The following is a 17679-nucleotide window of genomic DNA, read 5'->3' on the forward strand; positions in this document are numbered from 1 at the left end:
CCATGTACCAGGGCTGATATGCCAACTTCCCAGACTCCTCTTCCTCCGTCTGCAACTGCTCGAAGCTTAGCCTCCTCTTCCAATGCATTCTACAGCTCTAGCTATTCCTGTGGCTCCTTGTTCTTGTCAGGCAGGTGCCCATGTACACTGCGTGTGCCAGGAAAAGATACCAATGCTGAAGAAGTAGGAGAGTGTCTGTAGACTGCCCTGGCTTTCAGGATGAAGAAAACAGCTAAGCCAAATCCAGAGCCTTCTCTCATTACTCAAACCGCTGGCCTGTGATTACTTCCTGTTCCGAGTGGGCCCACCCCTTCTGAGGTCGGAAAAAAAATTCACCTACAGGCTGGGGGGTTTTACTCTGTAACTGTTTTGTCCCTTCTGTGAAAATTACACAAGCAACTGGACAGATTTTGTTCCTTTCCAAGTAAGTATTGTTTAATCATTCCGAAATGCTGATCTATGCTTTCCAGCCTTTAAAAAAACAAAATGGATTTTGCTACAGAAAGGTGATAAAAAAAACACATTTCAAAGAACCTCTTTAGAAAACAAAAATTCTCTATTTCCCCGGAAAAAAAGATTCACAGAAATATTCTTCAAATCTGTTCTCCAAAATGTATTAAGAATGAGAAGCTGGGCTTCCCTGGTGGTGCAGTGGTTGAGAGTCCGCCTGCTGATGCAGGGGACACGGGTTCGTGCCCCGGTCCGGGAAGATCCCACATGCCGCGGAGCAGCTGGGCCCGTGAGCCATGGCCGCTGAGCCTGCGCGTCCGGAGCCTGTGCTCCGCAACGGGAGAGGCCACAACAGTGAGAGGCCCGCGTACCGCGAGAGAAAAAAAAAAAAACGAATGAGAAGCATACAGGAGTCCTGAGAAAGGAACAGAAATTTTATTTCTTTAGGAAAAAAATAAGGGCCTTCCCCAAAGGCCCTGGTGTATTTGGTTTTGTATTCTTTGCGAAAAGGCAATAATCAAGGAATTAAATCTATATTCCCGAGGTCTTTCTCCCTGCCTCATTTTGGTAGAATCAGGATGTAAGTTTTTTAGTGCAATTACTACTCTAAAAATTGGAAGACTAATATATTCTGACAGCTACAGAAGAGGGCTGGGGGAGAGAAGGGCTAACACACTCCAATGTTTCAAGCAAGGGGCCACTCCCATGCCGGGATAAGCCACTTTTTGACCTTAAAGCCAGTCCCTCAACTTACAGGCTGATCATGTTCTAAGTTTCTTCCTAACCTGGAATTCTTAGAATCTAGAAAGTATTCTCCCCCAAGAACAATGTTCTAAGCACTGACTTATGTCACTCTAAAAGAGCCATCCTCACCTCAGATTTCCTTAAGAATCACAGAATTTTGTCCTATGGGCCCTGCACACTCCAGACACAACTCGTACCTTCCTTTTTGGAAATGCATTCAGAACTCCAAATAAGACACAGTGCTTCTGACCCTACAGCACTGTCACCAGTGCCAAGATGTCAGTGATGGCCAAGGCCTGCCTTCCTGGGGTGAAGAGACTCGCCTCACCCACGGTGACCAGACAAGGGAACCAAGAGGGGTTAGGGTAGGGGCAGGAGGGGTCCTTCCTGTCCCTCCTTGTGGTCCTCACTTGGCCACCAGTAGAGAAGGCAAAAGCAGGAACTTGAGGCTGGCAAGGCAGACCCCAGGGCCACAGAGTGCAGGAATGCAGGAGGGAAGGAGAATTCTCTAAGGCTTCAGCTGGCCAGTTCCTCCAGCTCAGCCAGGACTGCCTGTGCTCTTAACTTTCATTTCCACTGTTGGTTGCTAAGTGCTATACATAATGTAAAAGTAAATAGTAACACAGCACAGTTTGGGAGACACAAAAACACACATCAATCAGCCAAGGGGGAAAAAAAAAACCTCTCAAAGTTTCTAGCTTTATTTTTAGATCCTGGTTGACCAAATGAGTAACCTAAGTGCTCAAAGGAAGAGAAGCTGGGACGGAAAAGTGTAACACAGATGCTGCAGATCTCCAGGCCCATCTTAGCTGATAAAATATGCATCAGTCAAGTCCTCAAGTGTTTTAAAGTACCTCACAGTAGTGCTTTGACTAGGGTACAATATCCAATGCACTCGACTCACAAGACTTGCTGGATAGAAAAAAACATCACCCCCTGGGGTTTCCAGACTGTGGAGCAAGCGCAACACAAAATATTGATACCCTTTAGTAGAGAATGCAACTTAATAAAAGTAACTAAAACAATGCTAAAGAAATGGGTGTAAAACCATTGAGGAAAGGAAGAGTGTTTTATTCACCTTGTATTTCCCACAACATCTGGCATATTGCCTTGGACAGAGTAGACATGCAACAAATGTTTTTTTCAAAAATAATATTAATAATAATTATGGTCCTGGAAGAGCCCTCATTTCTAAGCAAAACTATCATTATGACCTTCCTCAGGTTCCCTACATGGTGATCAAACTAGACCTGAAGTTTCAAAGATAAATTTATCACTTTAAAAGGAAATCAGAAGGAAGAGCAAAACAAGAGATAGAATAATATAAAAGAATCAACCACCAGACTGGAAAGCAGGAATAACCCTGAATGAGTCTTTGAGATTTGCTTGGCTTCTTCACCTGTAACACAAGATTATATTTGTGGCCCTACACCTCAGGGCAATGCAGCAGAGATGGATGAGAAATCATTAGGGGCTGCTCAGACTACACTCACGAGCAGCATCGTGATGGTCAAGTTACAAGGCAAAGATCTAGGATCCAAGGGGACCAAGTTACTCTCAGTGGAACTACCACGTAAATGCAAAATCTTCTTTCCCTTAGAAAAGACCCTTCTGATTATAATACCACTGTTTTAAGTTGGGAAAAAAATGCACAAATAAGAAAAGACACTTGCTTTATGGGAAGTTAAAAAAATGAAAAACACCATTCAATAAAGAGTGCTAGGACATCTTTTACCTTTTTAAATGTTCAAAACGTCAATCTATTAAATCCACTAGAAATATATCCTAGGATATAATCTTGCATAAAGTAAAAGTTACTGTACAAAAATGATAATAGCAAAAAAATTATTTAGATCTGTTATCAAATGACCAATCATGGAATGGCTAAGTAACCTGAGGTATATCCAGTCAATGGATTCGTTTATGCCCAATTACATATTATCTACAAAGAATATAAAATAAAATGGAAAAGTCCTTTAAAGTAAAAACTTCCATTTCTTTTACTCTCAATCCTTCACTTCTGACACCAATGCACAAGGGTTTTTTCCACACCAACCAATTCTCTAACTCTCTGGGCACCAACTGGGTGTCCTATAACTCCATTCTTACTACTAACTACCTGGCGTTAATGCAGACCCCTCAGGTTAAGGGCTCAGTCCCACAAGACTGCTGTCCACTTCAGACACCAGTTCCAAGTCCTAGGTTGTCACCTGTACTTCTGACCAATCAGCTACAGATTGGGGGTTCCTGAGACCCCCTCCTCAGGTTCAATAATTTGCTAGAACAGCTCATAGAACTCAAGAAAATAGTTTACTTAGTAGAGTATCAAACTGTTACAGAAAGATACAACTCAGGAAGGCCAGTTGGAAGAGATGCATACAGCCAGGTATGGGGGAAGGGGCATAGAGCTTCCATGCTCTCTCCAAGCGTCCCACCCTCCCAGCACTTTGATGTGTTTGGCAACCTGGAAGGTCTCCAAACCCTATTACTTAGGATTTTTATGACAGTTCCATTATGTAGGCATGTGTTGATTAAATCATTGGCCTTTGGTGACTGAATTCAATCCCCAGCCCCTCTTCCCTCCCTGGAGGATTGGGGGAGACGGAGTGGGGGGGAGGGACTAAAAATTCCAACCCTCTATCTTACAAGAGTCACTTAATTAGCATAAATTCAGATATGGCTGAAAAGGGCAAATTATGAATAACAGAAGATGCTCCTCTTATCCCTATCACTAGAAACTCCAAGGGTTTTAGGAGCTCTGTGCCAGCAACTGGGGGCAAAGACCAAATATATATTTCTTATTATATCACAATATTACAGCTTGCAGTACAGTTAAATGAAAAATAATTTTTAAATTATATATAAATATAACTATGTAGCTAAGAAAAAAATCTCTCATAAAAATAATGAAATGTTCCAAATATTAACCTTGTTTGCCTTTGAATATTTGGATTATTTTTTCTTTCTAGTTTTCCATAATGTTCACATTTTATTTCATGATAATGCCTTACTTTTATAATGGTGAGGATTAGGGTATGAAGGAAACGGCACCCAAGCTCTGGGGAACATATTCTTTAAGTGTCTGGATTAGAAAAATAGAAGGCACAGTCTTCCTGTTGCTTTCCCAAGAAACTTCAGAGGCCAGAATTGACTTCTGATTCTCACTGCTTGCCTTTTGGTCTCACATGGAAAAGGCTGTCCATGTCTTCCAAAGGGTGAGGTGGTGGGAACTCAACATCACAGACTTCCCACATCCCGATCCTCCCCTTCCGACCAGTCACAGAGCAAAATTCCATCAAAGAGCTCTTACTTTAAATATCCTATTAGAAATTTTAGGTCACAAGCCTAAAGAAAATGTGTGCGCGCGCGTGTGTGTGTGTGTGTGTGTGTGTGTTGTGTGTGTCTTTCTGTCTATCTGTACATCGCTTCCTCCCCCCTTCCTCTATCTTCAAGGGCAGCAAGACAAACTCCAGGGCAATGATGCAGCCATCTGCCTCATTCGCCAAATCTGATAAATCTGAGTGATAAATGATAAATCTATTTATTAAAATAAAATGACAATGCAAAAGAGTGAGAACCAAAGGAACCCCAGCCACGTTAACACTCCAATATTAAACAATTTTAAATAACAACAGATTAAAGTCCATCCCTCCTCGCAACCTTGCCATAAAATCCAAATTAATAATCTCGGATCCCTATGGGCAGTATTCCGGACCCTAATACTGAATTAGGCTAAATATTTCCCCTTCAAGTGCATACAACAATGAGATAAACATTCAAAATCCCTTACATAGCACTACAGAGATATATATCATATATACCATTACATAAATGGTAAATTATGTAAAAACCCAATTATTAACACTGGCTGCCTTTGAATTATGGGTAACAATACTACAGTTATGTTCCTAAAAGTGTGGGGTAAATTAGAGATTTTTAATTTCAAAACTACTAAAAGTACACCCAGTGGTGTGTTCACCATTGAAAGAAATTCTCTGAAAAGCTTATTAAAACAAAAAAATTGTAGCAAAGAAAATGATCCCTCGAATTTATCTCTTTAGTAAATTCAAGTATTGGCAACTTCTTGTATGAAATGAAGGTGGTACAATTGTACCTTGGATATTAAAGAGCAGCTCCAGCAGCAGCAGGAGTTCTCTATGTGAGATGCTGCACCTCGCGCCCACCTAACCTTCTCAACCTTCACAGCAGCCCCATGAAGCAGGTCCATGTATTGTCCACATGTCACCTGAAGATGCAAGTTCCAGGAGCTCACACAGCTACTAAGCAGCAGCACTAAGACTGAAGCCAGGTTAATCCAGCTCCAGAGGAGATGTGCTCTTTCCACTCTGGATCTACAGATTGCCTCTGCACCCCTTTTTCCTCCTACCGAAATTATCCATGCTCAGGCTTCCCTGGTGATGCAGTGGTTGAGAGTCCACCTGCCGATGCAGGGGACGCGGGTTCGTGCCCCGGTCTGGGAGGATCCCACGTGCTGTGGAGCGGCTGGGCCCGTGAGCCATGGCCGCTGGACCTGCGCGTCCGGAGCCTGTGCTCCGCGACGGGAGAGGCCACAACAGTGAGAGGCCCGCGTACCGCAAAAAAAAAAATCCACGCCCAAGCTTGGCTTGGACAACATTTAGGAAAAACAACTGGTATCCACTAATCAAAGAGATCATCAGGGACTTTCCTGGTGGCGCAATGGTTAAGAATCCGCCTGCCAATGCAGGGGACACGGATTCGAGCCCTGGTCCGGGAAGATCCCACATGCCATGGAGCAGCTAAGCCCATGTGTCTCAACTACTGAGCCTGCGCTCTAGAGCCCATGAGCCCCAACTACTGAAGCCCACGCGCCCAGAGCCCGTGCTCGGCAACAAGAGAAGCCACTGCAATGAGAAACCCACGCACCGCAATGAAGAGTAGCCCCTGCTCGCCGCAACTAGAGAAAGCCCGCGCGCAGCAACAAAGACCCAACGCAGCCAAAAATAAATAAATTAAATTAAATTAAAAAGAGACGATCAATAGTAATGCTGAATGAAGAAGTTACTGAATTATTATGTCAATTTTCAAAAAGTTAATCAATCCTCAAATTAGAACTAGAGGAAGGAAGCTATACATGGCCTTCCAATAATGAAAACAGAAAAAATAAACCAATTACCCGGTCTGGTGGGGAAAAAGAAAGGTATAGAAGGGCCTAAAAATAGATGCCATGTTATCTCCACTTTAATAATAGCAGATTTGCACACATTCTCTTGGAAATGTCACCTAGGCAACCAGAAATACAAAGACAGAGATGTGTGGAAAAATATATGTATATGAATCTATTTTGCCATCTTCTGAACATAAATGATCACTATTGCAAGAAAAGGACGAAAACTAGGAGACTAAATAGTGGGGGAAAGGTAGGTACAGGAGAAAGTTTTGTAAGCAGGTGCCCAGTATAAAGAAGGGTAATAAGGTATAAAAGTAGGTCTCTATTTGTATAAGAAACCCTGACCTATTGCCTCAAATTTGGGTCAAGAATCTGCTAGGAGTGTTAAACATATTTTTTCTATGTTGTTGAAATCTCAAGTTTTTATCTAATAAAACAAAGGCAGACTAATACAAAAAAGGGTAGCCTGGCAAACTTTAAAACACATTTGGAAAACTATCTTAAGTCCCACTTAACTAGGGGGACCATATGTCGCTCTTCACCTGGATTGCCTAGGACATCCGTGTTTGTGCCTGTTGTTTTGTTATAATCATTAAAAAGCTCTCCTCCTTCACACTCAAAAGTGTCCTGGTGTGAACAATAAATTATGTGGTCACTATATTTAGCCAAGACATATTTCTTATCCGCTTAATGATGTGCTAGCTACTAGGTTGGGAACTTAGGTTAGCACCAAGACAATTCTGAAGATAGAATATCTGATCTCCAAAACACTACAATCTCGTTGAATAGACAAAAATAACACCCAAAACGACAGTGAAATAATGAAAACCTGATAATCATTGGTGTACTCTAGGCTGTAAGTGCCTTGGTTCAGATCAGAGACAAAGGAGACAGTGTATCCCCTCAAGTGGGGCACTACAGAGAACTAATGGCAAATGCCACCAGGCTTTACAAGCACTTACTGCATAGCAGGCACTGTGCCAAGCATGATGCCCACATGACGTCAGTTCATGCTCAAAACAACCCCAGAAGCGACGAACTATCATTATGCTCATTTTGCAGATGAGATGACTCACCCAAAGTCATGCCGGAGAATTCAAATGCCCAACTCCAAGCACACGTTCTCCACCACTGCGGTGTGGACACACTGCTCCCTGACTGCCAGCTTCTCCAGGAGTTGGTGCAGCAGTCACGCGTTAGCAGAGCCATCAGCTGCTCTTTCAGCTCTGTAGCAGTGCAAGCTGTGGTCAAGCTCTGGCAGAGGGTTGCCAGATCTGTTAGGGCCCAGGCAAGCCCCAGAGGTCTCTGTGATCCTACTGAGGATCGAGGCTAGTGAGAAGACGGCAATGAGGGGTTTAGGAAAGCAGTGAAGGCTCCGCTCACAACATCAGGGAGCATTACCACCCTAGGCCTGAGGGCTAGAGGGGAAGGAGTGGCTAAAGGAATGCAGAGAGGATGGCTGCAGGCAGAGGATGCCTGGATGGAGCTGTGGCCTTCGGGCAACAGACAAGCCAGCCTGCAACATCCAACCCAGCAGGAGGGCACGGAGGAAATAACTACCCTACCTCACTCTCCTCCCACCCTCCCAACAATGGCTGGACCCACCATAGGCTGAATTACACTAGAAATCAGAAGACAAAGATGGACATTGATGCTGATGGTAGAGATCAGCCTCTCAGGGCACAGAGCCACGTGGATAAGGGAGGAAAGAGACACGGAGGACACAACAAGAGATGGCCAGCCTGCTCGCTGTCCTTGTCCCTACAGAAGAGTGTGCTTCAACTGCAGCACAGGAAACTGGCCTAGTCGCTCTTTGGGGGTCAAGAAGATGCCAGTAAGTCAGAAGACGCCATCCTCAGCATCTATGTGACTCCAAGGCCAGCTTCATGGGCAAGTGACCTGTGCAGTTACACAAGGCACTATGTTCAGAAGGGCTTCCTGCTTGATCTAATGCTCACTGACACCATCTTGAAATTCTTAATAACTTTTTTAACAGGGGCCTCACATTTTCATTTTGCACTGGGCCTCCTAAATTATGTAGCCAGTCTTGTGCAAGGCAAACCATTTTCTTCAGCTGGTGAGACTAAATTTTCTAAGCATCACCGTATGCCATGTATACTATTCAAAGCAAACAGACCCAAAGTTAATATTAACCAGAGTAACAATGTTATAGCAGAATATATAACATAATAAAGTGAAGGGACATTTTACCTTTTTTTTTTCTTTCCTCTTTCCCTTTTGAAGTCAAACTGCAAAGTGGCTGAGAAACCAAAATTAGCTGGCCCCTGGAGAGAAATGGACCTTAATTACAACTGCCTCTCCATAGCGCAGAGGGAATGGATGTTGGCTCTTACCCAGTTAATGTGATCAACACAGACAAACAGAATAATTTACACCCTGGGGTGGACTCTCTTGATATATTCCACTTGATGAGTTGCAGCCATCAAATTAGCCAGGTAACTGCCAAAGCTACCCTTGACCTTGTCTTGTGTGCCTGATGTACACAGGCCCCAGTTTGGGACTCATTATTGAAAACACACGCATAAAAGCCTTGTTGATAGGCTGGTAACATTTACAAACCATATTTCTAAGCCAATGCTTTCTGAAGGACTAAAACTTGAGACTTTACTGCTTCTGCTTCATTTTCCTGAAAGACTCTAACATCTTTAGCCTTCCTCTGAGTAATTACAGTTTTAAAAGCATCTAGCAACCCCAGGTGAGAAGCCAGAACAGGAGCAGTGACTGCCCTTCTCCCATTCATTTCCTCCAAGCACGGGACAAAGCAAAGCACAGAAAACTTCCAGCAAGGCAGAGACCGAACTGGTTTTTGACAGCCTTTTTCACTCACCCCTTCATTTCAGAAATAAGGGATGGCAGATTCTAAGAATTTTGTTTGTTTGTCATTTAAAGTTAAAATAAAATTTCAATAGATCAAATCAAAAGCACGTACAAGACCTATACTCTATCAAGGAACCTATAGCCCAGGTGGTAAATCAAATCTATGGGCATCATGACAGAATCACAGGATCAAGGACTGCGGTGTACACTCATGAGCTCTGTTGTGGGTTGAATGGTGGCCCCAAAAAAGATATGTCTGCATCCTAAACCCAGGAACAGGCAAATATGATCTTATTTGAACAAAGGGTCTTTGCAGATATAATTAAGTTGAGGATCTTGAAATAAGACCATCCTGTAAAATGCAACTTAAAACCACAACGAGATAGCACCTCACCACTGTTAGAATGATCATTGTTAGAAAGACAAGAGATCACAAATGCCAGTGTGGATGTAAAGAAAAGGAAACCCCTGTGCACTGTTGGTGGGATTGTAAATTGGTACAGCCACTATGAAAAACAGTATGGAAGATCCTCAAAAAATTAAAAATAGAACTACCATATGGTCCAGCAATTTCATTTCTGGGAATATATACAAAGGAAATGAAAACACTAACTCAAAAAGATATCTGCAACCCCATGTTCATAGCAGCATTATTTACAATAGCCAAGACATAGGAACAACGTAAGTGTCCACTGATGATGAATGGATAAAGCTGTGGTATATATACACAGTGGAATGTTATTCAGCCATAAAACAATGAGAAAATCCTACCATTAGTAACAACATGGATGGACCCTGAAGGCATCATGCTAAATGAAATAAGTCAGACAGAGAAAGACAAGCATTATATATCACTTATATGTGGAATCTAAAAACAAACAAATTTTAAGAACCCCACCAAACTCATAGAAAAAGAGATCAGACTTCTTGTTACCAGAGGCAGAGGACAGGAGAAGAAGGAATTGGAGGAAGATGGTCAAAAGGTACAAACTTCAGTTATAAGATACATAAGCAGTAGGGACGGAACGTACAATATGATGTTATAGTTAACACTGCTGTGTGATGTATGGGAAAGATGTTAAGAGAATAAATCCTAAGAGTTCTCATCACAAGAGGAAACATTTTTTTTTCTTTTTGTGTTTCTTCTCTGTTTACTGTATAAATATGAGACGATGGATGTTAGCTGAACCTTTGTGGTAATCATTTCACACTACATGTAAATCAAAACATCATGCTGTACACCTTAAACTTATAGCGATGTATGTCAGCCTTTCTCAATAAAACTGGGGGGAAAATTATCTAGAATTATTATCCAGGTGAGCCCTAAATCCAATGACAGTTGTCCTTATAAGGTACACACAGAGGAGAGGAGGATGCAAGAGTGGGAGTGATGCAGCCTCAAGCCCAGAAATGCTGATAGCCACCAGAAACTAGGAGAAGCAAGCAAAGAATTCTCCTCCAGAGCCTCTGGAAAAAACCTGGCCCTGCTGTTAACTTGATTTCAGACTTCTGGCCTCCAAAATCGTGAGAAAATAAATTTCTGTTATTTTCAGCCACCCAGTTTGTGGTATTTGTTGTAGAGGCCACAGGAAACTAATACAAGCCCTCAGCCACATCTCTCACCTGTGGCCTCAGCTTCACCTCTCAGGGAATGGAAAATATGACGCCTTCCAAAGCAGCCCTTCTGCTTTCACAGTGAGCCTAGTTCTGGCCCCAGAATAGGTCTTTTCCGCAATGCAGTACTACATGTATTTGGAGACCATAATAATCAGGCTCCCACAGAGCTTCTTCTGGCTACAGAGCCCCTCATGTCATGCCTCAGGGGAAATGAGCTCCACCTCCCACACACTAGACCCCGCCCTGTGCATTCCCCCCAGCCAGAATAGCAGGGAGGGAACTACCATCTCCTCTGTCCTCAACACTCTTCTCCTTCCAAGGTGGCCAAGTCTCATTAATGTTTAAGCAGCCAGGTTATGCTATAAACTCTTTTGAAACTTTGAACTAAAAACAAAACAAACTTACAGCTTTCTCACGTGTGTTTCACGGACATATCATCAACTATACAAAAAAGATTTTTTTATTGAAACATAACCAATCAGCTATGAAACATATCTAAAAAATGCCTGTTGTTGGGACTTCCCTGGTGGTCCAGTGGTTAAGAATCCATCTTGCAATGCAGGGGATGCCGCAGGGCAACTAAGCCCGCACGACACAACTAGAGAGCCCATGTGCCGCAACTACAGAGTCCATGTGCTCTGGAGCCCACGTGCTACAACTACAGAAGCCCGGCTACTCACAGCAACGAACAAAGAGCCCGTGCACCACAATGAAAGATCCCGCGTGCCACAACTAAGACCCGACGCAGCCAAAAAATATTAAAAAAAAAAATACACACTGTTATTTAGAGAAAAGGGGGGGGTGATTTCTGAGCAGTCACTTACTCTAAATTTTGACAGCCTAGCTAAGTTTGCACAAATCAGGTTACTACCAAAGAATCAAAACACACAGGTTTCTGAAAAACCTAACATTCCAGATCCAACTAGATGTACAGAAGAAATGTTCCTGGGTTCAAATCCCAGCTCCACAACTTACTAGCTACTGACCTAGGGTAGGTCACTCAACCTCTTGATGCTTTAGTTCTCTTACCTGTAAAGGATAATCGTAAGGCTCCCTCTTGCCGGATTCTCTCTGCTTTGCCCTCCAGATCCAACCTCCTCCCTTCTCCACCCTGCTCTCAGCCCTGGGAGGCTGACTTCTATAGAAAAAAAGGTAGTCCCTGCATTTCTTGCCCTCTGGCTTCTGGTTGATTTGGCCAATTGGAAGACACCAGCAGATTAGAGGGGGGGAGAAAAGAGTGGCTGGGGACTTACTCACCTGGTGCCTCCCGGCCAGACCATACCTAGGCAGTAGCTGTATTCTTCTACTGAAGGGCAATTCCAGAAACTGCTCTTTCATGTCACCCTTTCAGGACTGCACACTCATCTAGCCAGTGTGGGTGACTTCCCTTAATTTGCCCACAACTTTAAGAATATGGTAGTCCCCCATTATCCATGGGGAACACATTCCCAGCCCCCCAGTGGATGCCTGAAACCACAGATAGTGCTGAACCCTATATATACTATGATTTTTCCTATACATATGTAGCTATGGTAAAGCTTAATTAATAAGTTAGACACAGTTAGAGATTAACAACAATAACAAAATTGAACAGTTATAGCAATATACTGTAATAAAAGTTATGTGAATGTGGTCTCTTTCCCTCTCTCAAAATATCTTAATTGTACAAATGTAACGCCTTTTCCATCTTAACTAAGCATTTATCATTCACTGGGGCCGTAACTTTTTTTTTTTCTTCAGAAAAAAATGCACCCATGCACAAATTTTGCACAGCATTTCAAGGGGGACTCACGCCTTCTTGGAGCCCAACAGGGACACCGTCCGTGAGGGTCGCAGGGCCGAGGTTAGGGGCTGTAACTTTTGCAGTTTGAGATATGATAGCAAAACTAGCACAGCACATATTTCTTTTTCCTTCTTCACAATTTCACGGATAGAGGATTCGTTCTTACCGTAAATCTCAGCAACCTCAGCATAAGGCTTTGTTTTCTTCCCTCGTTGAGAGCTTTCACCTTTTCACTTAAAGTAAGCACTTTACAGCTTCTCTTTGGCATATGAGAATTCCCAGCATCACTACCCTTGCGCTTCTGGGCCGTTATTAAGTAAAATAAGGATAACTTGAATACAAGAACTAAAATACCACGGAAGTGGATCTACTAAGTGACTAACGGGCAGGATACGCTGGACAAAAAGACGATTCCGTCTTGGGCGGGGCGGAGCAAACTAACGCGAGATTTCATCACTACTCAAAATGGCGCACGATTTGAATTGTTTATTTCCAGATCTTCCACTTATTTTCGGACCATGGTAAATGAAACCTTAGAAAGCAAAACTGAGGATAAGCGAGAACTAGTATAGTCTTTTCATTAAACTTTCTTCAGTTGTACCCTTTTTGTGTGTGTGTGTGTGTGTGGTTCACGGGCCTCTCACTGCTGCGGCCTCTCCCGTTGCGGAGCACAGGCTCCGGACGCGCAGGCTCAGCGGCCATGGCTCACGGGCCCAGCCTCTCCGCGGCATGTGGGATCTTCCCGTATCGGGGCACTAACCCGTGTCCCCTGCCTCGGCAGGCGGACTCTCAACCACTGCGCCACCAGGGAATCCCTTCGGGCTATTTTGAGTGATGCCGCTGTGAGCATAAACCCTATGAAAGGTTTATCAGCCACGGTCCTACAGGGAGGCAGACAACACACTCAAAAGGGTATAACTGTGCTTCCCTGGTGGCGCAGTGGTTGAGAGTCCGCCTGCCAATGCAGAGGACGCGGGTTCGTGCCCCGGTTTGAGAAAATCCCACATGCCGCGGAGCGGCTAGGCCCGTGAGCCATGGCCGCTGAGCCTGCGCGTCCGGAGCCTGTGCTCCGCAACGGAAGAGGCCGCAGCGGTGAGAGGCCCGCGTACCGAAAAAAGAAAAAAAAAAAGCCAAAAAGTAGAAGCAACCCAGGTGTCCATCGACAGATAAACGGATAAACAAATGTGGTATATGCATACAATGGAATATTAGCTTTAAGAAGAAAGGAAATTCTGACACGTGCTACAATATGAATAAACCTTGAAGACATTACGCTAAGTGAAATAAGCTAGTCACATAAGGACAAATATTGTATGATTCCACTTATATGAGGTACCCAGAGTAGTCAAATCCGTAGAAACAGAAAGTAGAATGAATGGTGGTGGCCAGGGTCTAGTGGGCACGAGGAAATTAAAAGTTTTTGTATAATGGGTATGGAGTTTCAGTTTGGGAAATTGAAAAAGTTCTGAAGATAGATGGTGGTGACGGTTGCACAACAACGTGAACGTACTTAATGCCACAAAACAGCACACTTAAAAATGGTTAAAATGGTAAACTTTATGCTATATATATTTAACCACAATTTTTAAACGTATTTAAGAAATATTAATTGCTCACCCATTACACAAAGCACCGCACTGGGGATACACAAACTGGAAGGTCACTGTCTCCATCAAGGGTGCTCAGCTCCTGCACTTCCCCCATATACCCCTCATTCCAGCAATCTGTTCCCTAATTATGTCTTGCACTTTAGGCTGGAATACAAATTCCTTCAAGACAAGGGACTAGATCATACTCATCCAAATCCCTAGAACTTAACAAAATGTTGAGCACATCCTCAAAAATATTGGTTGAATAAGTGAGTAAAAATCTAGCCAAAGAAGTCTATGTTCTTTTTTTCCCAAGTCTTCTAGCCAGTCAGTACTTAACATTTCTTGAAGTTAGTTACCTATATTTTCAGAAATGAAAAGAGTAGAACCTCACGCTAAACTCACTTTAAATTGTTCTTTTGACAAACAATCCTACTAATTGCATAAATTGTGGGTTTTAAATCAGAACTCCTTTGTTTGCTAGCCATGTGTCCACGGACAAGTTATTGACTGCCCCTAAGCCTGTCATCTGTTAAGTGGGAATGCTGACATTACTATAGTGGACATCTATTGCTTTGTAATCCAAAATCTATTGGCCAATCTCCTGGTGACAGTATAACAATGTTGTGCTGGAGAAACACCCTTGCTCCTACTTCTTAGCCTATGGCTCAGGGATGAAACCCGCAACCAAGCCCAAGCCCTAGACTAGTGTAGAACTCAGGAATGCTGGGGTATTCTATCATGGTGATAGAGACAGAGGGATGGTGAGGACCAAGCCTGGCTGTCATTATTGCCTAATCCCAAACCCTGACAGACATCGCTAATTGACCACAGCACTCGTTCCTACTGAGCCTGGACCCAGCCTTGGATTCCTCTTCAACCCAGCTCTCCAGGCAGCCACTACCAATCAAATCAGTCAAAGATGACAGGCAAAATGAAACCAATTGTCTTAGCTCCAGAACAGCAGTTGGCAGTTTTTATGTAAAGTACAGTGTAGTAAGTATTTTAGGCATGGTCTCTAATGTATATTCTTCTTTGTGTTTTGATTTGTTGTGTTTTCAGCCCCTTAAAAATGTTAAAAAGCATTTTTTGATCTTTCAGCTTACCAAACCCCCTGCTCTGGAGCCTTGAAATCAGACTCTGGGGCTGTCCCAGAGATCCAGGCACCATCTTATCTCCCTCTGCAGGACTCCTGGGAGCTCAGTACTGGAGCACTTGGAAATGCCACCTCAGTCAGAAGTGCACACACGGAACACACTGAATTGCCTGAAAAGTACAGAGGAGCTTTGATGACAGGAGAGTTTCTGTTCTTATCACGCCAATCCCAGGGCAAGCTGACACCCACACTCTGGGGGAAGCTACAATCCAAGGAAGAGCTACAAAGCCCATGCACGTGCTGACCTTCACTTCTACTTCCAGAAGCAATTTCACCGCACAGCCCCTCAGACAGCCGAACACACTCATTCCCCACAGCCAATGTGAGGAAAGCAAGAGTTCAAATCACTACATTTCTCCATTGTTAGTCTAACTCCTTACAATTAAAAAAACACCTCTGAAATTGTTCCAAGAGACTGTGCCACATGTCTTTTGGCCAACCTTTGATTCCTTATTTATTCCTTATTTCCCAAAGCTTTTTTTTTTTTAATTGCAGAGTAGTATGTATAAAAGTTGGTTTGGTCCTCCTCTTTATTATTTTCCTTGTTTCTGGTTTTAGTGGAAAGGAATGAACTTTGCTTGACTGATGTTCATTCATTCATCCAATAAACAATTACTTATAATCCCAATCCACCTCTCAAGGCACTTGCAGGTAGGAAAGACAATTGCAGATGATAATGCAGAGTGATAGAAGGGGTAGGTGCAGGGTAACATTCCAGCATGAAGCAAGGGCAGCTCAGTCAGCTGTGGCGGTGATGAGTACCAGGAGGTCTGCTGGAAGGCAGTGTCACTGCAGCAGAGCAGGGAAGAATGCATAGGGGTTGACCAGACAAGGAAGGATGGGAGGATGGCAGGTGCTGAGACTCAGTGGCCTGAGTAAAGGCTACACATGGGGTTTGGGGGCGGAGGGAGTTGGGAGATGAAGCTGGCAAGGAGACCAGGGTAGGGTCATGAAGGCCTTGGATTCCAAACTCTATCCTGAAAGCCACAGAAAGCCTCTGAGGGAACTAAGCCGAATGACTGACTTAGATTTTTATTTTCAAAACAAGCATTCTAGTTGCAGTTTGGAGAACCCACTGGAGCAAGAGAGTCCTGATTTGGAGCAAGGAGCCCAGTGTGAAGGCAACTGGAGCAATTCAGGCAAGAAGTGATGAGGTTATGAACTAAATCAGTGACAGCAGGAAATGAGAGAAGGGGGAAAACATCAACAACAACAAAAATAAGAGCTCACATTTATGCAGCACTTTCTAATGACAAAGCACTGTGTGAAGTGCTTTTTGTGTATTAATTCACTTTATCTTCACAACAAGCCTGAGATAAGTTTGGTACCTATTGTCAACCACAGATCAGGAAACCCAGAGAGATTAAGGAGCCCAAGGTCTGAGAGCTATTTGTGTCCCAGCCAGAAGTCACATCCAGCAGTCTGGCTGCAGAGTCCACTCTCCTCACAGCCCACTCTCCTAAGCACACCCACAGAGAGTGGATATTCGAGATGGGCGCTGAGTGGTTGAAATGGGGGAGACTCCAGGGCAATCTCCAGGGGCCTGGCTTGGGTACCTGAACATTTGGATTTCAGCTTCTTGAGCCTCCACTTCTGAAAGAAGCCCCATCCCCAAGTCTATATTTAGCCCTCAACCAGCATTCCCCATACACCCACACTCTCCCCATCACCCCACCACCCCTTTCTCCTTTGCAGTCCTTGCAGGCGCATTTGGAGTGAAAAACCTCACAAGCACTGCCAGTCAGGTCTGAGGAACCCCGACAGCAAAGTCTGCTCTTGGTAATCCAGAGGCTTAGGTCTATTATTTTCAAATCAGTCAGAACTGGGAAAACTTGGAGCAAGCCTGTGTGGTATCCTTCTCAGCAAGCAAGACCCTGGCAGCCCTACCTCTGTGTTTCCCACTAGTTGCCCTAGAGAGCAGAACGTGTACCATTATTTGGGGCCAGCGCTTAACAGAAGCACGTTCGCCTGGCCAGCAGCCTCAGACCCGCAGGAAGAAAGTGGCCCTGGCGGGGAGACCTTCAGAGAGCCAAATGGCTTCTTTCTCCAGGCATGAGAGTTAAAGCAAGCATCTGCAGCAAGAAACTTGTGTTATTTCCTGCGGACAAGGAGACCTCCTGCCCCTCCCGGGCTGATCCAACCCACTTTGCACATCCTGCTTCTCTGGGAGCTAAAAATAAGTCGGTATGCACTGAAAAACACTCAAACACATCTCCCCAGCACACCCCTTCCCGAGTTCCCGAGGGCAAGAGACCCAAATCTTTCAAGTCCTGAGTCCAAAATGCAGACCACTTCCTCGTCTGCGTTCCACTGGCGCCTGTTGGTGGTTCCCAAAGCCCCCTCCCCACGCGCC

The sequence above is a fragment of the Tursiops truncatus genome, chromosome 17 (assembly GCF_011762595.2).
Source record: "Tursiops truncatus isolate mTurTru1 chromosome 17, mTurTru1.mat.Y, whole genome shotgun sequence".
In the NCBI taxonomy this organism is placed as follows: domain Eukaryota; kingdom Metazoa; phylum Chordata; class Mammalia; order Artiodactyla; family Delphinidae; genus Tursiops; species Tursiops truncatus.